The sequence below is a fragment of the Hypanus sabinus genome, chromosome 19, assembly GCF_030144855.1.
Source record: "Hypanus sabinus isolate sHypSab1 chromosome 19, sHypSab1.hap1, whole genome shotgun sequence".
NCBI classification, from domain to species: domain Eukaryota; kingdom Metazoa; phylum Chordata; class Chondrichthyes; order Myliobatiformes; family Dasyatidae; genus Hypanus; species Hypanus sabinus.
Genome location: NC_082724.1, coordinates 32124296 through 32137939, shown reverse-complemented (window position 1 = coordinate 32137939; position 13644 = coordinate 32124296). Strand labels below are relative to the sequence as shown.

The 13644-nt window shown below is 43.0% G+C and overlaps 1 pseudogene; it reads right to left on the bottom strand.

Moving 5' to 3' along the window:
* LOC132378162 (uncharacterized protein K02A2.6-like) overlaps nt 1-13307 on the bottom strand; it is a 108987-nt pseudogene extending 95680 nt beyond the window's left edge.
* Between the last annotated feature and the right edge of the window lie 337 nt (nt 13308-13644).

Sequence of the window (13644 nt, the reverse complement as noted above, 5' to 3'; positions counted from 1 at the left end):
ACATCATGTGGGCTAATGCTTTCTGTGCATTCTCCTCCTGAAGCATTTCTCTCACATCGACATAAGAGACTGAGATCTCAGGGTCATCAGGGATTATTAGGGTTTGTGTAGGTGCCTCCATGTTCCGTTGGCCAAAGCGAGCATATCTTGGAGACAAAACTCACTGTCATTTACGTTGCTTGGTTTTGCTTTGTGGGAGGTGAAGGTATTCAAGCCTGCTATGTGATTCTTTCTGTGATTTAAATTTAGTCTAAAATTGATACTTTGCATGTACAATGGTCTTTCAGTGTAGATAACTTCAATAACCACTATTCTGAACTGATTCTACAACCTACGTATTCACTCATAAAGGCTCTTCACAATTTATATTTTTGTTGTCACCGAGTTCGGATATGGGCCAAGTGTGGAGCAAGAGACACTTAAGTGGATCGATAGTTCACAGACTTTAATGTGAACAGAGTCAGAGGGAGAAGAAAACAATAAATGCTAGGCTAAACAGGGCCGTAACTAAAACTCTCAAATGGAAAATGAAGCTTACACTATGGCTGAAAGGAATAACTAAATATGAAATGAATTTCGCTAATCTCCAGAGTCGGTTGATTTGACAGTCCAATTTCTCAGGCAAGGCCAAATGTAAGCAGGCAGCAAAATGTTGCTGTCAACACGTACAAACAAGCTGTTACATGATGTTAAATATTGTGTGGTATTTAACATTATATAATCTTTATCATGTGTAGCATTTATATTTTATTGGTGTGTTTATATAATACACTCTTGAAAATATTTCAGCATGTGCTGCTCAGTCACTCTTGGCTATTTTGAGCCAATCTGCACAGGTCAACACCAACCCCGGAGTGCTCAAAGTACCCTGCTTTCCCTCTTCTGATGTTGTTATTTCATTTGAGCATAAGTAGCCGTCAATACTATTTGCTTCGCCCTTTTTAAGATAGCAAATTAAGAATCATGGAATTATTCTGTAAAATGCTGATGCATAAGTTGTCACTAATAGGAAACTTAATTCTTTTAATCTTGGAGTATGCTGTTCAGTGAATAGATACAGTATGACATCATTATCCTTTCCACTTTTGTCATTTAAAACAGGAATTATAGATGATAATAGTGATTTAGACTTATAACTCCTGCTTTATATATTTAACAAAGCTGCCTCCATAAAAATGAATCATGTCACAAGATTAGTATTTATCTCTCATCCCTCGTTGCCCTTGAGAAGGTGGTGATGAGAGACCTTTTGAACTGCTATAGTTGGGCAGATTGTACTATTTGATTGATGCTATTATTTAGTAATAAATAATTATTTGGATTTCATCTAACCTCTATCTAGAATATATATGGCTGAAAATTGGTTCAAATATAAATCTACATTTCAAAATTAGATTGTCTTGTTGGAAATGATAGATGTGATGGTAGATTTCCATGCACGGCATGTAATGCATTGGCCACCTGCTAACATTCCATATTTACCCTCAGTGACCATGACAATCAAAGCCAGAAATGATGTTTCATTCAAATGGAGAAATGAGAAAATGATGGCCTTTCATGACATCATCTTTTGATGACCTGCCACAAAAATTATATTAAAGTGATTTACACCAAACATCTGCATAAATAATTGCATTCCTGCATATCATAAAACAGAGAGATTAAATAGTTAATCTTTGACCATAATTCCTTGAATACGGTGTCACAGGTAGGTAAAACGTAAAGAATTCTTTTGGCACGTTGGCCTACATAAATCAAAGCATTGAGTACTGTAGTTGGGATATTATGTTGAAGTTGTATAAGGTGTTGGTGAAGCCTAATTTGGAGCAGTATGTGTAGCTTTGGTCACTTACCTATAGAAAAAAATTGTCAACAAGAATGCAGAGAAGATTTACCAGAATGTTGCCAGGACTTGAGGATCTGAGTTACAGGGAAAGGTTGAATAGGTTAGGAGTTTATTCTTAGAGCACAGAAGAATTTGATAGAAGTATACAAAATTATGGGGGGTACAGGTGGTGGAAAAAAAAACTACTTGCATTTACTCTGAGGTTGGGCGAGACTGAGACTGGAGGTCATGGGTTAAGGGTGAAAAGTGAAACATTTAAGTGGAACATGAGGGGGAGGTTTTTCACTCAAAGAGTGGTGAGAGTGTGGAACGATCTGCCATCACAAGTAGTGGATGCAGGCTTGATGTCAGCATTTAAGAAAAACTTGGATAGGTACTGTACGTGGATGGGAAGGGTATGGAGGGCTGTGGTCTGTGTGCAGGTCAATGAAGCTAGACAGATTAATAGTTCGGCATGGACTAGATGTGTAGAGGTTCCTGTTTCTATGTTGCATTATTCTATGACTCCAGTGCCTCATTAGTAAATGGACGGGGGAAATCTGGCATTCATCATTGAAAAGCATGGTTCACATTTAAAGGTTCCTCAATGCCTGAACTCAAGGAAACGAGAAATATTTAGTCATTGTATAAAACATTAACCATTGCAAAAACAATGGAAAAAGATATCTGTGGAGGGTGGAATTTATACATTCTGTGAAGGCTCTTGGGAATAAGAAGACTGCTGAGGGAAATTACAGAACTGTATTGAATACCAGAGACATTTGCAAATTTTGGGGGAAGTATTAGAATGTCATGAGAAAGTTGATGAAGAATGTAGCCTGTTTTTTTAATTGCAGTAAGTGGCCAGCAATATCTGACTGACAACTCCAACAAAGCTAATGTCTAAACTGACTGTTATCTAGAACCAGGTTTGTTTCATCACTTCTGCAATGTTAAGCAGTGGATGATCTCAATGCTCCAGCTTTCCTCGCCTGGAGCATGCAGCCTGCACTCATCACTCAGTAGTCCTACATTCACGTGGTTCAGTTTCATGAGATTGGACCTGCTAGCCAAGAACATCTGAACCTAACTAGTGAAACCCTACAGATATAACTAACTCACATGGGAAGACTAGAATATCTTTTGTATTCAGAAGCATTCACAGGTTATTATAGTAATATTTTTGAATACAAAAATATTAAAATGTAAAAATTTAAAAATATATAAAATGTAAAAATTTTAAAAATTAAAATGTAAAAATAAAAAAAATAAAATGTAAAATCACCAAAAGGACTTAAAAATAATTTAAAATATTACAAATAACTAGTAAAGTTGTGAAACTTGTTATTCTTCACAACTATGTGTTTTGTGTTTAAAACCTAATGCTTAAAATTCAACCCATTCCACAAGGATTCCAGAAATAATTAGTAGATGCTAACAGAAATGCAACCATCCATCAAAATTTAGGGTTTTTACAAAAGCTTAAATTAATGCATTCTTGTGTTATTCTTCACAACGTTATGAAACTAATGGACCTTTGCATCTTGCAGCTTGTCTAACCTGATGCAAAATTTGTGAGCAGGTTCCCCTGTGCAAGGACAAGGGAATTTTAGCAAACACTGCCCTCTGCAGTTGCAGTGACACATCCATTTGGCAGAACCAGACCCCGTTCCACATTACATTGCACTTCTAGCACAGCTTAAATTATAAACAGAAAATGCAGATAACACACGCCAGGTCAGGCAGCATCTGTGGAAGGGTTTCCAGTATTTTCTGTGGAAGGGCTTCCAGTATTTTATGTTAGTTTGCTAACATCTGCAATTTACTTGATTTGCTAAGTTCTAAATTCTAAACCATTGACGGAAAAGGAGGGAGAAAAAAGGATGAAAGGGAGAGTAAGCATGATGTTGAACAGTCCTTCATCTATGAGTAATTTTTAACTTATTGAAAATTACTTAAATCAAAATAATACTAGGTGCTTCATAGTTGAATTAGCAAGTACAAGTAAATTTATTTAGAAATAGAACTCTGCTCAGTTTTCCACCAATTTCCAGTCAATGGAATCACATCAAGAAATGAAAGGAGTTATGTGAGTAGAGTCTAAGTGCATCATAAACTAGTTTACAGATTGCTGAATATGTAACTATGTGTTTTGTGTTTAAAACCTAATGCTTAAAATTCAACCCATTCCACAAGGATTCCAGAAATAATTAGTAGATGCTAACAGAAATGCAACCATCCATCAAAATTTAGGGTTTTTACAAAAGCTTAAATTGATGCATTCAATCCAGAACTTTAATGGACTCTTTAAAAGACATGTAGACAATTCAATGGATGAATTGATTTGCAATATTTAAAATGTTGCTTAAACTCTTAAAGTGGATGTAAAAATTTTATTTCATTAAGAGTTTGGAGAGATTTGGTATGTCACCTAAAACACTCAAAAACTTCTATAGATGTACAGTGGAGAGCATTCCGACAGACTGCATCACTCTCTGGTATGGAGGGGGTGGCTATTGCACAGGGCCAAAAGAAGCTACAGAAAGTTGTAAAATTAGTCAGCTCCATCTCGTATCCAAGTCATCTTCGAGGAGTGGTCCATCAGAAAGGCAACATCCATTATTAAGGACCCTCATCACCCAGGACATGCCCTCTTCTCATTGCTGCCATCAGGAAAGAGATACAGAAACCCAAAGACACACACTCAGCAATTCAGGAACAGTTTCTTCCCCCCTGCCATCTGATTCCTAAATGGATATTGAACCGACAAACACTACCTCACTTTTTTTAAATATAAGTTACTTCTGTTTGTGTACTATTTTTCATCTATTTAATATACACACACATATATATATATATATATATATATACCAACAATAATTGGTTTACTTATTTACTACTTTTTTTCTTTCTATATTATCATGTATTGCATTGTACTGCTTCTGTGAAGTTAACAAATTTCAGAACACATGCCCAGTGATAATAAACCAAATCTGATTCTGATTTTAAATACAGTGGATTCTGGTTAACTGAGACTCATCGAGACCAATACATTTAGGCCCTATTAAGTGGCTGCCCCAATTATCTGAATGATCATGGAAAAATGTATTAAAAAGACAAACTACTGTTTAACTGTATAAAACTTATGTATTTAAATGAAATACAAAACAGATTAGAACACTACCTATACTACTACAATATTATAAAACTATGTCTTAGTTCCTAGTAGTTATCAATGGAGGAATTCATCCAGTGCATATTGTTGTGTCAATACTTTCAAATTCTTCATAGCTTCTAACTTGTTGAAACAGTGAAATTGTTTCATTTTCACTGCTTGCCTTGTCTGGCATCTCCAAGCCTGAATGCTTGAAACCGCGGCGAGCAAAACAGTTATGAATTGCCTTACTCTTTATTTCTTGCCAACATCTGTTATGTTTTGTAACTTCAGAACATTAAACTAATTAAAGGAAGATACAGGAAGTCTGGGTGTAACTACTTCATTACTTTTAAGCAAGTCACGCACTTATCATGTGGTAGTGTGATGTCATATGCAGTTAGTGTATTTATACATATAACCCATAATGAATTATTTCAACACACAGAAATGGTTAATCAACCAATATACAAATATTATTAAAACATTAAGTACACAACACTCTCAGTGATAAAAATCTCTGCTTTTTGAACACAAACACATGCAGATGATGCTATTTAAACCTTGTTCGCTCTAAGCATGGTATACTGTCTAATGACCATACAAATGGATGTGACTGACACTAGTTAGAAACTGTTCAGCAACATCCTCCAGTCTCAATTAAGCAGCAAAGTGTCCCAGCTAAATGAAAGGAATGCTGGCTATTTTCTCAATTACTTATTGCTCTTTATGATTTGTCCCAAATTCTTAACCTATGGCCAAATTGACAGAAATCCACAGTAATGAAAAAGAGCTTGGAAACAAACATAATCGGATGAAGATGATTTGAAATTCTTCTTGTTATAATGTGCATAGAGCTGCAGATGTAGGAGTTAATTGTGTTAGTACAGAGAAATGAATAAAGAATATCTGCTGGTCAGTGAGTTATATCATTATTTTGCAAACTAACAATTAGTTATCAGCATAAAAGAACAAAGGCAGACATCTGGCAGTTATGGAATATTGAATTAACATGAATTCAAAACAATAACTTTATTTATGTAACATGTTTATTTTGCTAAATGTCCCAAGAAGATGCATGGCAGTGTTGTTAAGTAAAGTTTGGCATTGCACCACATAGACAATACTAGAACAGATAACTAACACTAACCAAGAGCTTTATGAACTAAGTAAGCTTTAAAGAATGTCTAAAAGAAGAAAGACGGCAGCCACTGAGAAAACATTCTGTGCAAATATAATGAAGAGAAAGACTGATAGGAGACGTTAAGGGTACACACAAGGAGGATAAATAGCTTCGATGTTTGTTTGGAAATATAAATATTATTTGATATGCTGACTTGTTTGGATCTCGTATTTATGATTTATCCTTAAGCAGACAAAGATGTGGTAGTCTGGAAATTGATAATCAGGGATTTGAGTTTCTCTTTTTTTCTTGCAATCACCTCATCAAAAGTGTGAAATATTGGGAAGTCAGGAGGGATTCATTATCCCCGTAGTCATGTTATTTACACTGCTCTTCTCAGTCCTCAAGCCGACGTGGCTTTTGCCACAGCTGGAAGTCTTGGATAAGAGTGTGTTTTTGAGGAACACTTGACAAGTTGGCAATAGCTATGTTGTATTGTGATGTTAATGGATGGTGCACTGTAGTGGATGTTTGATAAACGATGCAGCAGCCTGAATGAATTAAAGCTCCTAAAATGGCTTTGGAACTGAGCTCCAGAGCCATGTGGAGAATATTCCTCTGAAAACTTGATTTGTTTCTTCAAGAATAATGAATCAAAAGTTCTATGTTCAAAGTGCATTTATTTTCAAAATATGTATGCATTATGCAACCTTGAAATTCATCTCCTTACAGGCAGCCACAGAACAAAGAAACTTCAAAGGAACCCATTAAAAGTAAGACTGTCAAACAACCAATGTACAGAGAGAGAAGACAATCAAATTGTGCAGACATTAAACGTAAGCAAATAGCATTCAGAAGCGGACTTCTACAAAAGACACAAAGGCAGACATCACTGCAGCTGGAGCAGACAACAGCCGCAGTTCATCGCAAAGCCAAGTAAATATTGCAAGACAAGATCACAGCCAGGAATCACTTCAGCCAGCGCTGAAGTTCAGCTTTGCAGAGCAGCAAGCAGAACCAGCTAGAACCAGCCCTCACCTCCCCTCCGGTCCCAGCACCTTGACCTTTTCAACCTGGCCCAGCACTTAAATCATCCAAACATCGGATCGGTCCTAGTTCTCGGACCACTCTGGGGCTTGGACCCCACCGCCACGATTCAGCCCATACCCAACCTTTCCAATTCAACCTGGCACTCAAATCAATAAGACAACAGGTCATTTTTCACTCTCAGGGACTCTCCCTTGACTCTGCTTCGATCCCTACTCCGCTTGCCACAACCATGCCCCACCTGCACCTCCACTCTTCTACTGCTCACATCCACTTGCCTCAACCACCCTTCGCTTGCCCCTCCACTGTTAACATTGATCATTATCAATAAAATATTATTAATAAGGTATATAGTACTTTCCGTTGTTTTGTTCTTTGCTGCCATTAAGTAGTCACTGGTCAACTTAAACCAGAACAGTGGACAATATACTCCTGCAGTCACTAATCAAGTGGACTATTCAGGTCCATCACTGGTTGATGACAGTCCCTGGAGTATAGCTGTTGGTAGAATGGGCAATGCACAGGAGTTAGACGCCTTTTTGTACACTTTCATTGACAGGAGTGTGTTAGGCAGATCTTTTCAGCAGAGACCACACTTCTGTTTAGGTAAGGAAAGAACCATTATTGCATTGCATGAGCTGTTTATGTGCTGCTGACAGAAGCATTGCCTTCTCCTCAGATAGAAAGCCTTTGTTTTCATATAAACGCAGAGGGGATGGAGATGATAAACATTCTCTGCTGCTGCCTGGGCAACAGGAAGAGCTCAGCAGACATGGACTGGAGCTGTGCCTGTAGCAGGTGACAGATCTCAATCATCATACCAACAATGACTAGACAAATATTCAGCAATATATGCTCCTCGGGTAAACAGAGCCAGGAATGTTTCTCCTGGAAGAATATGGAGAAGAAGCCCTCCTGACCAAAGCTCTACCCTTCTCTGGCGTCTCCTCATGTTGCCTCCATTACTACTGTTTACACTGGAGGCTTGGTGGGACTACCACTAAAATACTAACATTGATCTAAACATCAGAACAACCTTCACCTCAGAAGTTAGAAAAGATAAACTGTAAGATTTAAGATTCAAGATTTTTTAATATCATTTTCTGCACACATTTTACGGAGAATGTTACTCCAGGTCCGATGCAGCACAAAAAAAAAACACAAAATATAAAGAACACAATAACAATGTTAATAATAATAATAATAATAATAATAATATCACAATCTGAGCAGACTAGATGTCGACATGAATGCATCGAATGCCGGGCTCAGAATTAGAGACCTCTTCCCAGACACAGAAGGGTTTCCCGTAACAATACAGGATGAGGTGGTTAACAGAAAAACATCAAAAACATGTAATAAAAGATTAAAATAATTGAGACAATAAATGCAGAAAATGCCAAGTGAAATCAGAAGCAACCCAGCACATGACAAGATCCTGCAGCAGTTTATCTCAATCTGATTACTTACACAGGCACAATCAAAAGGCAAACATCACTCACTAAGATTTTCCTTTAAAAGACAAATGCATAAAAGGCCCCATATCTTATTATAAGTGCAATTGTGATCCAGCTTTAGGGTCAGAGTTCTACAAATCATATTATGACTGATCCATTGTTATAGCAGAACAATCCATAAAAACTGTCCAGATATAATACTACAGGATAAACAAGTGAGAACAACTTGATATAGACATCCCAAATACACTTAACATACAGAAATCAACATGTGAAAAATACCAGAAATATGCTGAGTTAAAAGAGGAATGTTGAACAACTATGGAACATGAAGAGGGTATACTGTAAACTCTACTGTCACCCGTATCTCCTCCATTTCCCGTACATCCGTGCTCACCCTTTCTTCTTGCTGCCTTAATAGTGGTAGTTCCTCTTTTCCTTGCCCACAAACACATTGTTGGAAAAAGAAAGAGAGATACCGCTTCTACCTCTTCCAACGATTCTGAGTGAGGCACAGAGAGATCTGTATTTACTGACAATTACCTTTATTGTTCAAACTAACTAATAAGTGAATTCATACACTAAATACCTTGTGCGCACACCTGCTAAGTATCCCTGGCTCTCCTGGATAGTCAAAGAATAGCAAAGGTATTACCCGGGCGGAGGAATTTACGCTGGCCAGGCGTTCCTTGTTCCTCGTGGTCCCGACTCACTCTCCACGTGCTTCACGCAGGGTTCTTCTCACTTGTATCTGCGATGGTTATTCCTCGAAGTTACCGCCACCGGCACACACAAAGCAGCCACTTTTATATCCATTGCTTATCAATTCAAAAGTGTCATTCCTGTGTTATTGGCCACAGGTCATGTGTCTGGCCTTTAACACCTGGTCATTGGCTCAGATCCAAGCCAGCATCCATCTATTGTCCTCTTCCCATCAACAGACTGTTGCTGACTCATGGCTCTTTGTTCTCAGTGATGCACCATCAATAACTCTGAGACATGGGTTAAGGTAGGCTTTTATTGGCTGGAAGAAAGAACAAGCAGCAAGTGACCACCACACTACATCCTGGAGACTGAGGCCGGAGCTGTGTCTCCAATCGCCTTTATACCGGGGTCCGTGGGAGGAGCCACAGTCAGTGGGAGGAACCACAGGAGCAGTCAGCGGGGGGGGGGGGGGGGGGGGCATGTCCAGACAGGTATATGTAGTTCACCACATTCACCCCCCTTTTCTTTTAAAAGAGAGTCCCCATGGGGCAAAGTTTCTTACAAGTATATTTACAGGTTAAGTCTATCAGGTGGTCGAAACAGTCGCTGCGATCTACGTAGCACCGGCTGTGATTGCACAGGTGCCGGTGGTGATTGCACCAGAGACGGTGGTTGTGCTGGTTCCGGCCTGACTGGAGGTGTCAGCCCACTAGGCGTCAGTGATCCCTCATGCGTGTGCAAGGCGCCTGGTATATGCGTGTGCGAGACGCCCGGTATAGGAGTGTCGTGAGGAGTCTGTGTAGGGCTCGGTGTGCGCGGTGTCACCTCGGGTACAGGGTTCATAGTTACCGTGGAGTGTTTGGGGTAGTGGTCTGCTGCTCCTGCGGGCGCCAGGTCGCGGACGGAGACCATGTCCTCCCGCCCAGGTAAGACCACATAGGCATACTGGGGTTTCACATGTAGTAGGTGAACCCTCTCGACCAGCGGGGAGTATTTATTGCTCCTCGCATGTTTCCGGAGCAGCACTGGCCCTGGGGATGTCAGCCAAGCCAGTAGGGTGGTCCCAGTGGCAGACTTCCTGGGAAAAGAAAATAGGTGCTCATGAGGGATGGCATTGGTGGACGTACATAACAGGGAGTGGATAGAGTGGAGTGCCTCGGGGAGGACCTCCTGACATCGAGAGACCGGCAACCCTTTTGACTTTCGGGCTAAAAGTGTGGCCTTCCACACTGCGGCATTCTCCCTCTCCACCTGTCCATTCCCCCGGGATTATAGCTCGTGGTCCTACTAGTAGCAATGCCCCTAGCCAGCAGGTACTGGTGCAGCTCGTCACTCATTAAGGAGGACCCTCTATCACTGTGGATATAGCAGGAATATCCGAACAGAGTGAAGAGCAGGCGCAGGGCTTTTATGACGGACGTGGCAGTGGTGTCGGGGCAGGGAATGGCAGAGGGGAACCGCGAGTACTCGTTGATAATGTTGAGAAAGTAGACATTGCGATCGGTGGAGGGAAGGGGGCCCTTAAAGTCAACACTCAGTCGTGCAAAGGGGCGGGTGGCCCTGATAAGTTGTGCCTTTTCAGGAAGGTAGAAGTGCGGTTTGCACTCAGCGCAGACTTGGCAGTCCCTGGTCATCGTCCTGATGTCCTCCAGGGAGTATGGCAGGTTCCAGGCTTTCACGAAATGGTAAAATCAGCTGTTCCCCGGGTGGCAAATATCTGCATGGAGGGCGTATAACTGGTCGAGCTGCGCGCTGGCACTCGCTCCCCGGGATAGGGCATCAGGGGGCTCATTGAGCCTTCCAGGCCGGTACAGGATGTCATAGTTATAGGTGGAGAGTTCTATTCTCCACCGCAAAATCTTATCATTTTTGATTTTGCCCCGCTGTTGGTTGCTGAACATGAACGCACTGAGCATTGGTCGGTCAGCAAGGTGAACCTTTTGCCGGCGAGATAGTGCCTCCAGTGCCTAATAGCTTCCACTATGGCCTGGGCTTCTTTCGCCACTGCAGAGTGCCGAATTTCAGGGCCTTGAAGGGTACGAGAAAAGAATGCTACTGGCCTGCCTGCCTGATTGAGGGTAGCAGCCAGTGTGAAATCGGAGGCGTCACCATCTACTTGGAAGGGAATGTTCTTGTCCACCGCATGCATTGTTGCTTTGGCAATGTTCCCTATAATGCGGCTGAAGGCCGCGCAGGCCTCAGCAGAGAGGGGAAATGTGGTAGACTTGACCGGGGGTGGGCTTTGTCTGCGTAATGGGGGACCCATTGGGCGTAATAGGAAAAGAAGCCCAGGCACCGTCTGAGGCTCTGAGGGTGGTGGGAAGAGGGAGTTCTAACAGGGGGCACATACGGTCAGGATCAGAGCCAATGACCCCGTTCTCAATGACATACCCAACAATAGCGAGTTACGTGGTTCTGAACACACACTTGTCCCTGTTATAAGTAAGGCTCAGGGCTTTGGCCACTTGGAAAAATCGTTGGAGGTTGGCATTGTGATCCAGCCAGTCATGACCACAGATGGTGATGTTATCCAGATAGGGAAATGTGGCCTTCAGTTGGCACTGGTCCACCATCCGGTCCATTTCCCTCTGGAAGACAGAGACACCATTTGTGACACCAAAGGGGACATGCAGGAAGTGATAGAGCCTGCCACCTGCCTCGAAGGTGGTGTAGGGGTGGTCCTCTGGGTGGATGGGGAGCTGGTGATAAGTGGATTTCAGATCTATAGTCGAGTACACCTTGTACTGAGCTATCTGGTTGACCATATCCATGAAGCAGGGTAGGGGGTTCGCGTCAAGCTGCGTGAACCTATTGATGGTTTGGCTATAGTCCAAGACCATCCTATTTTTCTGCCCGGTCCGAACAACAACCACCTGGGCCCTCCAAGGACCTGTGCTTGGCTCAATGATCCCCTCCCTGAGCAGCCGCTGCACCTCCGACTGAATGAAGGCCCGGTCCCCCGCGCTGTACCTCCTGCTTGTAGTTGCCACAGGTTTACAGTCGGGGGTCAGGTTGGTGAACAGCAGTGGGGGAGGGATCTTGAGGGTGGAGAGACTGCAAGTGGAGTCAGTAGTGCAGCTGTCGGCATGGTGCTGGGTGGGATGTGTGGGTCGGTGTGTGTGTGTGGTCAGTAGCAGGGTATATGACGAAGTCCCACAAAACTGAGGATTCCTGACAGTGAGTGGTGGGAGGGGCCCATCATATGCCATAGTCACACTTTTGAGGTGGCTCTGGAAGTCCAGCCCCAATAGCACAGGCGCACACAGTTGAGGCATGACCAGTAGTGCAAAGTCCTGATATTCTGTGCCCTGCACCACCAATGTCACTACACAACCAGATGTCTGTGGAATGTGACCCAGAAGCCATCGTGACCCTCTGGCTTACCGGTCGTGTCACGAGTCTGCAGCATTGCACCATGTCCAGGTCAATAAAACTCTCAGTGCTGCCCGTGTCAAACAGGCAGCTAGTCCTGTGCCCCTCCACCAGGATGTCCATCATTGACCTTGCAAGCTGGTGTAGGGTGCTTTGGTCGAGGGTTACGGAGGCCAGAGTTGAACCGCCGTCTTGGTGCCTGGTAAGCACCCGTGGATCGGGGGCGGGGCGAGGTGGCGTTGACAAAGATGGCCGCCCCGATGTCCCACACGAGGCGGGCAGGCAAGATGGCGGCCCCCATGCCTCACACGCGGCGCTGCTCAACCCTGCTCATGGTTCAGACCTACAGACCTTGGCGAAATGGCCCTTCTTCCCGCAGCTGGAGCAGGTCGCTTCTCGGGCCGGGCAGTGTTTTCGGGGGTGCTTTTTGAGGCCGCAGAAGTAACACTGTGCGGACTTGTGACTGGCAGCAGCTGTGGTCGGTTTCGGGGAGTTCGTGGACTCGCGAGTGGCAGCAGCCGAGGTCGAATTACTCGCGGGTGGCAGGGTCTGCAGCGACCACGGAACCGGCAGGGGATCGCGCAGCTGGACAGTGTCAACGTTGTGCAGAGCAGCCTCCAACATGTCGGCTGTCTCGATCGCCGAATGTAAGGTAAGATCAGCATTTTCCTGCAGCCGCTGGCGCACGTACACTGACCTGATCCCCGTAACGAAGGTGTCTCTTACTAGCAGCTCCGAATGTTGTTCCGCTGTCAGTCCCCTGCAGTCGCAGGCCCGCACGAGTGTCTGTAGGGCTCGGAGAAACTCCCCGCTCGACTCACCGGTTCGCTGCTGCTGCGTCGCTAAGCAATGTCTTGCGTAGACGGTGTTCACCGGCCACAGGTACTGTCTTTTGAGGGCATCTAGTGCCCCTTGGTAGGTCGGCAGGTCCCGTTAAAGGAGTAAACTTTCAGGGTGACCC